We start from the raw sequence: 12,786 nt of genomic DNA on the forward strand, positions 1-12,786 counted from the left end.
GCCATTTCTTACCAGACATGTTTCCAGCATAGAAGAATTGAAGGCTTAATTGATTCTTTTTCTCTTTGCTTTCTCATTGTTTTCCAGAAATACATTCTAATATCTGGGGGTTAGTTGTGGTTTTTTTTTTGGTTTGCTTTGTTTTATTCACAGTTTTCTATTTGAACATTTGTTTTCAGGAAGATGAACACAAATTTTATGATCCCTTTAGGAATGTAGTATTGCTTAAAAATGAACTGAATCTGAAAACATTTTAATTGAGATGTTCAAAAGTTTCCTTTTTCCTTTTTTTTTCTTTTTTTTTAAATGAAGATCTTCAGATCTGAGAGCTGTGGCATTACATCAGAGTTCAGCTGGCCCCACACATCACCTAGTAGGTCAGCACAGGAGACCCACATGTCCAGACAGTTGACTGTTTCTGCTACCACCAGGCCTCATTTGGTATTCCAGTCCTGAGTGACAATGAAGAATTTTTGGCCAAGTTCAGGTACTGCCCTGACCTTTACATGGCTGAAGATCTCTGGCCCCGGATCAGCTGCTCTCCTGGAGTTACTGAGTAATGGGATCATCACTGTAAAATTGCAGTGCGGGGGAGGGGGTGTTCTGGTCACCTCAGCCACACAGGCTGTTCTCCTTCTCGGTGTTGTTTACCTGTGTAATCCTTTGGTATATGGCGGAAGCTGCTCTTCCTCTTTGGGCTGTTTTATACTTAGGTATGGACTAGAAGGGCAGTAGAAGTGGAGGGACTGGTCAGTAGTGAGGCTGGTTACTACTCTTCCTAGTTTCTGAGTCAGGCCACGCCAGGCACCTGTTGTTACTCAGCTCCAAGGGATCTGACATCCTTTTGTGGCCTCTAAAGACATGGTCATGTGTGCGTGTGTGTGCACGCACACACACACACACACACACACACACACACACACACACACACAAAATAGCTTTTTGCAACTTAAAGACCAAAATGGGGGGGGAGGATCAGAAGCATGGTACCCCAGGTTCATATTCTCCACAGAGAGCTAAGATTAACTTGGAAACAGTAAAGATGATCACAAATGCTTCTTAGAGTTAAGGTGGAAACTTTCAACATGCTTCAGTCTTTTTAGAAACACATGCTCAGCACCAGCCTGTCAACTCACGATGGGAAGCTGATGAGTGACAGGAAGAGGAGGCCATTGTCCTAAGGCCAGACTGTTTTCTCCCCTCACCTGAAGCCAAATCATCACCAGATGCCCAGAGGTGAACTTCACCACACTGCCCTTCCTTTGCCAAAATTCTCCATTTAAATGCCACTTTTAAGTGTGCACTCTACCACAGGGCCACTTAAGCATCTTCATGTTCAAGTGACAAAATCCAGTAGCTTTAAATTCAAACACGGAAGTGCCACCACCACCTGCAAAGTGTTCTGCCACCCCAAACACTCTAACTGACCCTCCATAAGCACGACCCTTTGACGAATGTCCCCAGTTAATGCGCTCCACCCAATAATGTCTTTCCCACGGATCGCATGCTAGTCTTGTTTCCAACCTGTTTCCCCAAGATTCCAATGTTCTATTTGGGCCATTGTGTTTTTAATCTTAGAACTTCTTCATAAAGAAAAATGATTTCTCGAAGAGAGGCACCTCCCTGCAACTGCTCACTGTCACTCCACTACACAGGTATCTGTCTGCATGACACACACCATCTCCCCTACTACAAAAACACAGGGACAGAGCGTAGCATAACCTTTTAATAGAAGAGAAAACAGATGCCCACAGGAAGGAGTGATTTTTTTTCAAAGCTACTCAGCAAGTAATGGAAAGATCTAAAAATCAATACTAGTCATCCTATCGAGAGAGCAATGGTTTGACTGCCTGAGTTAATCATTATGTATTTGTTTGGAGTATCAGTAGTATCCAATCAATTATTATAAATCTGAATGCTATTATAAAATATTTTTGCTAAAATGTATACTCATACAACCAGATGTAAGGAGGCTTTAAAGACAACAGGCAAAGGGAAGGAAGCGATCTTAAACAGATCGCTCCAAGACTTTGGCCCAAGGGCCTCCATGGAGTGGGTTATCTGGGGCACTTAGAAGGCTGCCTTTGTTCAGAAAGCCTTCAGACACAGCAAAGGGAGAGGGAAGACAAAGAAACCGTGCAGTTAGTGGTGTGAGACCCTGCAGTTAGTGGTGTGTACATCACAGAAGCTCTCTGCGGTTTTAAGACAAATTGGAGCGCCATCACACACTGCTTTTAACACCCAAAGAGCTACCATAAAAATCTCCCAGGAAAACACTGTCAGCAGTACGTGCTACCATGAGCTGTATGTGCTTGGGCAAGGTGTGCATCTCTGAAAACAACATAACTGCCATGCTTTTCATGACATTTTAAGAAAAGATCTGGCCAAGTTACGAGGGAGCATGACGGACGGACGGACATGAGCACAGTTTTAAAGCTATGATTTTGCTTTTATGGAGAATAATTTACTTCAAGAAACTCAGAGTGTTGCACACAACTCCCACCTGAGAAATAGTACAAAGGAGAGGTAATAATTGGAGGCCAGACCTTCCGTGACAGTCAAAGGTTGGGTATTTAAGTCCCAGCTTGATTGCTTACCCTAAATGTAGATGAGACGTTGGCCAAATTAATACCCCTACCCAGAACAGTTCCCTCAAAATGATCCCCGGAAAGGCTGAAGGTCAAATAAAGCTGAGGCACCACACACACACAGGCCTTAGAATATACCAAGAGCTCAATACGAACTTTAAAAAGCATGAAAGGAAGTGAGAGGAAGCTGATGATACAAGCTGCTTTAAAATAGTATTCAGTAAGATTATGTTTGCAATAGCATAGCTTTGCTTGTGCATCCCTCCCAAACACACACACACATACATACATACACACACACACACACACACACACACACACACACACACACACTCTCACACATGCACACACACACTCACTCACGTTCCCCATAGGAACAGCAAAAGATACATTACGATCAGTATCAGTGGATGGTACTCTAACAGTGTGGTTTTCAGATTCCGAGTCCTGGATCATTCATCATCCACCCTCATTTGCTGGGTCCACAAATAATGGCTCTACATAGAACCATTACAAGGTAGCATTAAAAAGAAAAAAAAAAAAGCCATAACACGAGATGTTTGCCTTTCTCATGATTAACTGTGGGTGGCCTTAACAAGTACAATAAATGTTTTGTTTCTTTAAAGGGGATCATAGCTTTATAACACCTTTTTAAACTTTTTTAAAAGTTATTATTGGTACATGTATGCATGTCACAGATGCATGCGGAGGTCACACAGAGGGTCACTCTGAGGAGTCAGTTCTCTCCTTCCCTCTCTATGTGAGTTGGGGATGTTCAGGTTTTCACGGCATCTGTTCTGCCTGGGCCAGCTCACCAGCACCTTTATAGACAAAAATTAGTTGTATCTTCAAAAGGGAAAAATATCTAAAGCATATTAAATCAAAGTTGTCATGGACTAGGATAGCTGTTTACCCCATTTCATCATGTGATTCTGGGGAAAGAGCTTTCTCTCAGCCTAGTTTTCTTCACCCACATCTGCCAACACATCACTAGGTTCCTGGAGGGCCAAGCAAGATGGCACCGTCATTCTTGAACGGCAGCCCCAATACCAGCATCAATACCAGTAACTAAGGCCTTCCCCCAACCTGCTAAATCAGAAATCTGCAGCTCTGAAAGTCTAGGAGGCAATGCAAAGAAGGAAGGGAGGGAGGGAGGAAGAGAGGGAGGGAGGGAGAGAGGGAGGGAGGGAGGGAGGAAGGAAGGAAGGCAGGAAGGCAGGAAGGGAGGAAGGAACAAAGTGGATAGAAAAGCACTCTAAAAACCTACTGTTTTCTCATGGGAAAATAAGACTCCTACAATTGTTTGAAAATTATAAGGATTTCAATGTGTACACACATAAACACAGACGGGGCTATGTGCGGTTTCTGTTTTAATCCTAAAATCACAGATAATTAGAATTTTTAGTAGATGTTTCTAGAAAATAAACTGAAACATGAAACTGACTCCTCGGGGCTAGGCTGCACTATTATTTCATCGTGACTTTAAAGGGGGTTGTGAAAAAAGAATTCACATATTCTTTAAGGCATAATTATTAGAATTTAGCTATTACGGAATGAATCTGACAGTATATCTCTTTGGAGAAAGGGAGAGTAATAATTCCTACTAGGATCTTAAGATATTCTTGGAAAAGGCAATGTTTTGCTTTAATAGGTGTGCCTTATTTTACTTTTATTATTTTTGACTAAAATATGGTTACATCACTTCCCTTCCCTTTGCCCCCTCCAGCCCCTCCCACGGCACCCCCACTCCTCAAACTCATGGCCTCTTACTCTTTAATTACTATTGCTAGATATATATGAATAAATATTCCAAAACCACCTGCTGCGTCCATTTAGTGTTGTTTACACGTATGTTTTTAGAGCAGACCACTTGGTATTGGATAAACAATTAGGACACTCACCCCTGAGGAAAAACTAATTCTCCCTCTCAGCATCTGTAAATTGCTACAATTAGAGCCCTGGGGAGAATTCTCCTATTCCCATTGACATGTCAATTGGTGATGTCATTGTTCAGGTCTTGTTTAGGCAGCTGTGTTGTGAGATTTCATGGGTGTTGCTTCCCTGTCATATCTAGAGGATATATAATCTTGCAGCAGACATCAGATTTCCTGGTCCTCTACCGTTTACAATCTTTCTGTCCCATGTATATATTAATATTATACATATGTGTGTATGTATATATATATATATATATATATATATATATATATATATACATATATATGTGTGTGTGTATTATATAATATACACAGTCTTAGTTGGCAAAAATCACGGTTTTATTTCTTTGTTTGCTTTTAAACAGAGTCTTACTTTGTTGCCCAGGCTGGCCTGACACTTACAATTCAATCTCCACAGGTTGCAGAAGGAAGCGGGAGAAGGAAGTGATGTAACTACATTGCAATTCAGTCCACAGCTTCCTAACTCCTGGGATTATAGGTGCGTGGTGGTTTGAAAGAAAATGGCCCCCAGAGGCTCACAAGAGTGGCACTTTTAGGAGGTGTGGCCTTGCTGCAGTGGGTGTGGCTTTGTTGGAGGAAGTGTGTCACTGTGTGTGGAGCTTTGAGGTCTCAGATGCTCAAGCCTGGCCAGTGTGTCTCAGTCTCTTCTTGCTGCCTGCAGATCCTGATAGAGAGCTCTCAGCTCTGTCTCCAGCACCATGTCTGCCTGTGTGCGGCCATGCTTCCTGCCATGACAACAACAGAATAAACCTCTGAACCGTAAGCCAGGCCCAATTACGTTTCCCGTTACAAGAGTTGCTGTGGTCATGGTGTCTCCTCATAGCAATAAAATCCTAAGACAAGGTGTGTGCCACCATGTCTTATTGACCAACCTTTTCTTTCAAAACGGCAAAACGTGAAATCAAAACTAAAAGAATGTGGTTAAAAGGAAGTATTTCAGATAGTTCCACAGTTTCATTGTACTAACTTCAGGAAGACTTTGAGAAGTTCTAATAAGGAGGTTCAAATTAAAAACAGAGTGTGCAGAGAAAGGCCAGACAATAAGAATTTTTTTATTTATTTATTTGTATTTTATGCACATTGGTGTTTTGCCTGTGTGTATGTCTGTGTGAGGGTGTCTGACCCCCTGTAACTGGAGTTACAGACAGTTGTGAGCTGCTTTATGAGTGCTGGGAATTGAACCCAGGTCCTCTGGAAAAGCACCCAGTGTTCTTAACCACTGAGCCATCTCTCCAGCCCCAAGAATCTTATTCATTCTACACAAAACATGTTAAAATATCTTCTCCTGGGATGGAGAAGTTTAGGGTAGAGGTGGAGGTGGTGGAGGAGGAGGAGGAGGAGGTGGAGGAGGAGGAGGTAGTGGCGGTGGTGGTGAGAAGAGCAGAGAGTACTGTTACTGAGTGGGCCTAAAGGCCAAGCAGACACTTTAGTATGCTAACAGTAAGTCACAGCCTTCTTGGGGGCTGATGGAACAGTTCTTTTCTTCTCAATATGTAACTCAAATATGTATGTAACTCCACCAAATAAAACCCATTTCAACAAATGTTACCTTCTTGCTCCATAAGACACATTCTACAAATGCTTGACCTGCAATCCTGAAAACAGGCAAGATTGTCAAAAACGAAGTCTGAGAAACTGTCTCAGTAACTGAAGGCTGGGATAGCATGGTGACTAAAGATGGAGTATGTGGCAGGGACCAAGATCAGGATAAGGATGTCCGTAAAGCTAAGGAAGTCTGTACAGTACCGACCAGCTCACTGATAGTCACTGACTATCACTATGCGCAATACTAGGGTAACTATAAATGAATAAAACTTAGTAGCAGCACATGGAGAAACTCTTCTGTATCATCACAATTTTGCTCTAAATCTAAGATCTTCTAAAATTAAAAGTCTACTTTTAATGTTTACCCCAAACATCTACCACCAAGTTGTAGTGCAAGCAATGTTAGGTTTGTTGTAAACTGCAGGTGTGGCATTGTGATTGTGGTCAGGTGTGGAAGCCGGGGCCCAACAGCTTCTACTGCAGGACACCCCACCAAGCTGATTTTCACTAGTGGCGTATGCCTGCGCACGGTAGCTCAGTGACCTTCAGTACAACGCTTGCTCCCTTCCATCACAAAAGAAAAATTGATAAGAAGATCAATATGTCCCCATCAGCCTTAAGCTTCTCATCACAGGGTGGCCATATGCAGTAGTGACCCTGCCAGCATTGCTCTGAATGACACAGGGACGTCCCAGTCAAGGCGAGTTCTCCTATGGGAGGACAGATGCAGCCAGCCATGTGATTAAAACCTCTGGACGAGGTGCAGCATTGATTCGTAAGAGCCGTCAGTAACTTTGCAGGAGATGAACACGTTTGACTTCTAGTACTCGGAGGGAGCTAAAGAGAAATGGCTTTCCTTTCATGAGCCAAATTTATTATAAGATAAAGCATCGAGAGGAATTTGAGAAAAATGTCTGAAGACACCTTCAACAAAAATGATCAGAGTACGTAGTGCCACAGTCATTAAAAATATACACCATGAGATTTAGAATGTTTCCTTCCAATAATGAGTCGCAAGTGAAAATTCACAGCAGTTGCAAGTAGCTGCTTCCATCAGAGTTAGTGGTTCAGGGTTTGTCATCCTGGGCCAACAGTGTCAATGGTGCTCACAAATTATTAGATCTTAGTATTCAGTCTTGAATGTTGCACCTACAACATTTAACAAGAGAAATGGATGACCAGTATCAATCGCCAAAGCTCACAATTTTCAGCAAAAACTCAGAATTTTACAGGATCCAAAACTTTAAATGTTAAACTATTAAGATTTTTATTTTCTTGACTAGTCTGCATAAAAAGATCATTACTGTGAGAGACTGTGAGCAGTCATAGGGCAGCAGGAGCTAAAGTCCCTTTGGTCAGGACACTGTGTTACAGATTTGTAGAACTGCCACACAGCTCAAAATTCAGCTGTGACTCAGGCTGGGCTGTGTGCCCACGAGGGGCTCTTTATGGAAAATCACACTGACCACTTATCCAAAGATGGAAGTGAAGGAACCAAGGCCAAGATGGTGGACCTGGAGGAGAGAAGTATGGGAGCTGAAGAGATATGAACACAGACATCCACTGCAGCAGAGGACGAAGGGTTAGGGGTAACCAGCTTACCCTCAAGTCCTCCACTAGGCATTGTGCTTCTACATATATCCAATTCACTTCTCTACTAAACATGTAAAAACAGTATACTGTCACGTTACTAGACCTGAAACAGAAGCCCAGGGGTTGTTTGTATGACTTTGCTAAAGTCACCAGAAAGGAAACTTGGGTCTTCTCATTCATTCCCTTCTATTTTTCAACCCAAACCAAAGTTTCTTATCATGGCATCGTATGAGATGTTAAATTCGTGTGCAGCCTCAGGAATGCTATTCATCCTGGACAACAAGAGTTCCTGGCAGCCAACTCGCTGTCTTATAAACACTCCACAAAAGTGTTAAATGCTGACATGGAGACCCAAGGTTCAGAGCCCAGAGGAAGAACACAACAACATTAAGGAGACAAACATCCTCAGAAACAAACTAACAAACTTACTCATCTCAACCAAATCAGAGTGGCCCTCCATGTCTATCTGCCCAGATGGATGGCGCTGGGAACGTGGGAGACCCATGACAAAAGGGCACACTCAGGATCAGAAGAACTCACATTTTATTATACTTGCTTTTAAAAAACATTTATTTGTTTTTATTGTGTGTGTGTGTGTGTGTGTGTGTGTGTGTGTGTGTGTGTGTGTTGACTATGTATATACATGCAGTGCCCAGAGGTCAGAAAAGGGCGTGGGCCCTCTAGGATTGGAGTTATAGTCGACGGGAGGTACCACGTGGGTTCTGGGAACCCAACTTGGGTGTTCTGCAAGAGCAGCGGGTGATCTCGACTGCTAAGACACCTCCATGTATTTTTTTTAAAGCAATGCAAACCCAGCACTTTTCACCAGGCAGAAAATAAGTATGCATCTCTAGATCACCTGAGGCTCATGTGTGATTCCTTTATTATCTGAAATGAAGGGGCATATGCACAAACACCAGACTTCCATCTGCCTTCAGTTACCATGTGGATCCAAGAGTTGATGCTTTCAGTGAAAGCAGATTCAAGATGCCTCCTGCAACACCAAAGCAGTGAATCCACGCCGACCTCCTCAACCTCCTTAAACAGAAAGTAAGGGCCAGAGGTTTCCTAAGATGCTCGATGCTCCTCTCACGACCCACAACAATTCCCTCTGACCCCAGGGCTATGGGTCACTCTAACAAGTGAAATTAATCCAATAAGCATTCAGAGACTCTTTAGCCCAGCCTGTAGAAGACACTGCAGAGTTGTCTACAACACTCAGACATGGTCTCTGCCCCACCAAGGCCAATAGTCCTATTCCATCCGCTCTCTCCTCAGGACCCACCGGATCACTTCCAGGAGCCAGCCTAATGCAATGCCACATATGAGTGACCAAAACACAAGAGAATTTATTTCCTCGCAGTTCTAGAGGTTAGACACCTGGCTTTCCCTTTGGCCCGTCTCCTTGACTGGTACATGTGGCTGCCCTTCTAGGCACACTTGTCTCTGATGCCCCCGCCTTTGGTGACAAGAACACATATCAGATTGGATTAGGGCGTTACTCCCTTTAAAAGGTATTAGTTCCAAATACTGCCACGCTCTGAGGGACGAGGAGCGAAGATTTCAACAGGTGAATTGGGGTTGGCTACCACACTGCATGTTCTCTCTTTCCCCAAGCTCTCATTTGATGAGGCATCTTCATTAAGTTACATCTTCCAATCCCTTTCTACTTGAAAGGACCAAGAACCGCCACTTCATCTGGATCTTCTCCCAGTTCAATCTAGCTTCTTCCTTCAGGGGCGAGAGAGGGCATCTCCATATCAAACGTGGAAGAGCCCTGGAGGGGGGGCGGGGAGGCCGGATGGCAGCAGTCCCGTAAAGCCATGAATGAACACAAAACCCAGACTGTCTGTCCTGTTCCGATTTTCAAAAGGACACATAAATATGTCTACGTGGGATTTCCAAAGTTTCCTATGTGGTAACAATGAAATACAGGAGGTGGGCCGAAGAAAGAGGCCTGCCATCGTCAATCAGTGTCAGCCCCTATAATCTGGAAAAGTCACTTTCCCCAGTTCCTCACCTGTCACTCATCTTCACCTGTCTTTGCACCGATTCATTTTTTTCACATCCCACTGAAACTATTCCTGCTGAGTCCTCACATGCTCCCCGTCATCTTTCACATCTCAAGCCTGTGCTCCAAGAAAGCAGATGTCAGGCACTGTATCTTCAAGTACCCAGTGTTTGGCATCGTGTCCAGATTAGTGTGTGGCCTTACATAATTCCTGAAACAACAATTGGGCTTTTTTATCTTATAAAGCTTGGAGTCTTCACCTGAGTGAGCGTCAAAGGACCCCCCACCTACTTAATGATGGCTTCAACAATTGACTGCTGAACTGGCCATCAGGTCCCCGGAATACTCAAAGGACACGATAGATCAAAACTACTTTTCCTACAAAATTAGCAAAACTTAGTTTCTTAAGGAAATGTTTATATTAACTCAGTTACTTAACAGATTATTTATCTACACACTTAATATTTCAGAACACATTCAAACATCTGGAGATAGGGAACATCTATGAGTTATCAAAATAGATGACTAATGTTTATTAATCATATATGCAAGTGATCCCTTCATACCTTCGTTAAGAACTACTGGCTTTGAATCATAAACTATTTTACTATAACTTCATTTGTAGGGAAATCATAGTGGACCAAAACCAGGTTTTAATCTGTAGGCTAAGGCTTGATTAGATTCCTGTGATGCCCATATGTTGTTCTGTTTTTGTTGGTTTTGGATCTTACTGGAACAGACTGGATTAACATTCCTTGTATCTCCTCAGCTTGTACATGGTCTGGTTGTGCCAGAAGGATGGGCTATATGAAGATAAGAGTGAGAGGTTCTATACTTTCCAAAGGGCAGTGATTAGAATCCTGGGATATAAGATGTAAGAATGTAGAACACAGGAGGCTGGAGAGATGACTAGGTGGCTGAGAGCACTGGCTGTTCTTCCAGGGGTCTAGGGTTTGAGTCCCAGCACCCATATGGAGGCTCACAACCATCTGTTAACTCAAATCCCAAGGAATCCAGTGCCCTCTGCTGGCCTCTGTGGGCATCACAGATGCACAGGGTGCAGAGACCTACATCCAGGCAAAACACCTAAACACAAAGTAATTGGAAAGGGTGGGGAAAGGAGAAAAAGAGAGAAACCCAGGGTGGATCTTGCAAGCAGCTAACTGAGCAATTACAAATGAGTTCGGGAGAAGACATGAGGATTTAACAAGGTCATCAATACACTAAGGAGTCCCCACCCCACCAATCAAAAGCTACATTCCCTCTTTTCTTTGCTGTCTTACAGCACACAGAACGACAAAAGGAAGAGGTGGTCTTGCTCCCTGGATCCTTTCCTATGATCCAGGAGGCCTAAGCAAAGGACCTGTCCTCTAAGAAAAGGGACATGAGGTATGGTATGTAGTCGAAAACGTCAGCTTCTGGTAGTTCCATAAAATCCCCTCACATGACCAATAAGCCACGTTTCTGACCTCTGTCTTCCATCACCAGTAAACTCTGAATCACGGCATTAACTAAAAGCTACCAAGGTTGAAAAAGCACCTGGCTGAAGTGGCTGACGAATTACCCATCTCCCGCTTGACTTCAATGCCTAACAGAAAACCAAGACTCGCTTATTCACTAAAACTTTCTTAGATGTGGAAAAAGGAATACTCAACATATTGGAAAAGCCAGAATAATTTAAAATCAAAATTAAGTTTTAAAAAGAAAAATAGGTCCATATTATAGACAACTAAATATCAAAACCAATGAGGAGAGCCTTACGTTGAAATCAATAGTCTGCCATAAACCAACCTGAGAAAGTAAGGGAGACTCTGAGTAATAAAAAGTAACACAAATTCCATGGGAAAATAAAACTGCTCATAAATTTAAAAACAGGTATGATAGGCAGGCTGACTGTCACAGATGTGACATACAGACGTGGGATCACATGGAAAGTTCTAGTAGGAGCAACATCAGACAAAAATGACAGAGAAAAATTCTGTACAGAATTTATGCTTGAAAGAACAGTTACAAGTATTATTTTTCCTCTTGCCACAAATGCAAAATAAGCAAAATCAATACCCAATTCTATTTCTAGGTTTTATCCACTGTGCTGCATAAAGGCACTTTCGGCACAGCCTGAACAGACCTGCTTACTCAGCATCTCCTCAGACAAGTGAATCTGTCATCCTCACCAACACATAACTAATCGTACTGTGGCACAAAAAGCACTTTACATTTGATGCTCTACTGAAACACAGGGGCAGTTAGGAAAGCCTCAAACACTGGGCACTTTAGAGGAAGTGTATTAAATTTTTAACGGCTTGGGTAACTGTTCATCATTTCATTGAAACTGATTTAACAACTACAAAGAGCCAAGTCTGTGGTAATATAATCCCTATTAATTTTCCAATTCCCTTTTAAATACATCGATTTGCCAAAAGTGCTGGCATACTGGGAAGCAGGCTGACGAAAGATGAGTTCCCGGAACAACTCATTCCTGGTCATTAGCAAGGAATGTTAGTCTAAGAAAGTTGTGATATTTGAGACAGGTCTTGCTTGGCACCACAAGGAATCAACCCACAGAATCAACGAACCAGGGCCCATAGGGGCTCACAGAGACTAAACCAACAATCAGGGAGCATGTCTGGGTCTGACCTATGTCCTCTGCTTGTATGTTACGGCTGTGTAGTGTGGGGTGCCTGTGGGACTACTAGCAGTGGGAGCAGGGCTGTCTCTGACTCTTTTGCCTGCTCTTGGGACCCTATTCCTCCTGCTGGGTTATCTTGTCCAGTCTTAACATGAGTGGAGGTGCCTAGTTTTATTATAATTCGATATGGCACGTTCAGCTGAAATCCCTGGGAGGGGGCTGCCCTTTTCTGAAGAAAAAAGAGGAGGAATGTGCTGTGGGATGTCTTTCTGTATGCTGTGAATATGTGCTGCTCCAATGGGCTAATAAATAAAGCTGTTTTGGCCTAAGGCAAGAACGCTTACAGCCAGGTGGGAAATCCAAGAGAGATAGAGAGAAGAAGGGCGAAGTGGAAGAAGATGCGATCCAGCCACACAAAAAAAGATGTGAAAGTAACGGAAAGCCACAAAGCCACGTGGCAAG

General features: G+C 43.0%; 1 protein-coding gene and 1 long non-coding RNA gene across 3 annotated transcripts in view; one reads left to right on the forward strand and one right to left on the reverse strand.

The window, feature by feature from the left end:
• The window catches only part of Smyd3 (SET and MYND domain containing 3), a 585,856-nt gene that overhangs the window by 355,180 nt on the left and 217,890 nt on the right, over positions 1-12,786 (reverse strand). The window lies entirely within an intron of this gene.
• LOC143267842 (uncharacterized) lies at positions 1,587-11,085 on the forward strand. The gene is made up of 3 exons (XR_013043449.1): positions 1,587-1,655; positions 4,944-5,024; positions 10,981-11,085. It is a non-coding gene; the product is annotated as an uncharacterized LOC143267842 (long non-coding RNA).

The sequence above is a fragment of the Peromyscus maniculatus genome, chromosome 11, assembly GCF_049852395.1.
Source record: "Peromyscus maniculatus bairdii isolate BWxNUB_F1_BW_parent chromosome 11, HU_Pman_BW_mat_3.1, whole genome shotgun sequence".
NCBI classification, from domain to species: Eukaryota; Metazoa; Chordata; class Mammalia; order Rodentia; family Cricetidae; genus Peromyscus; species Peromyscus maniculatus.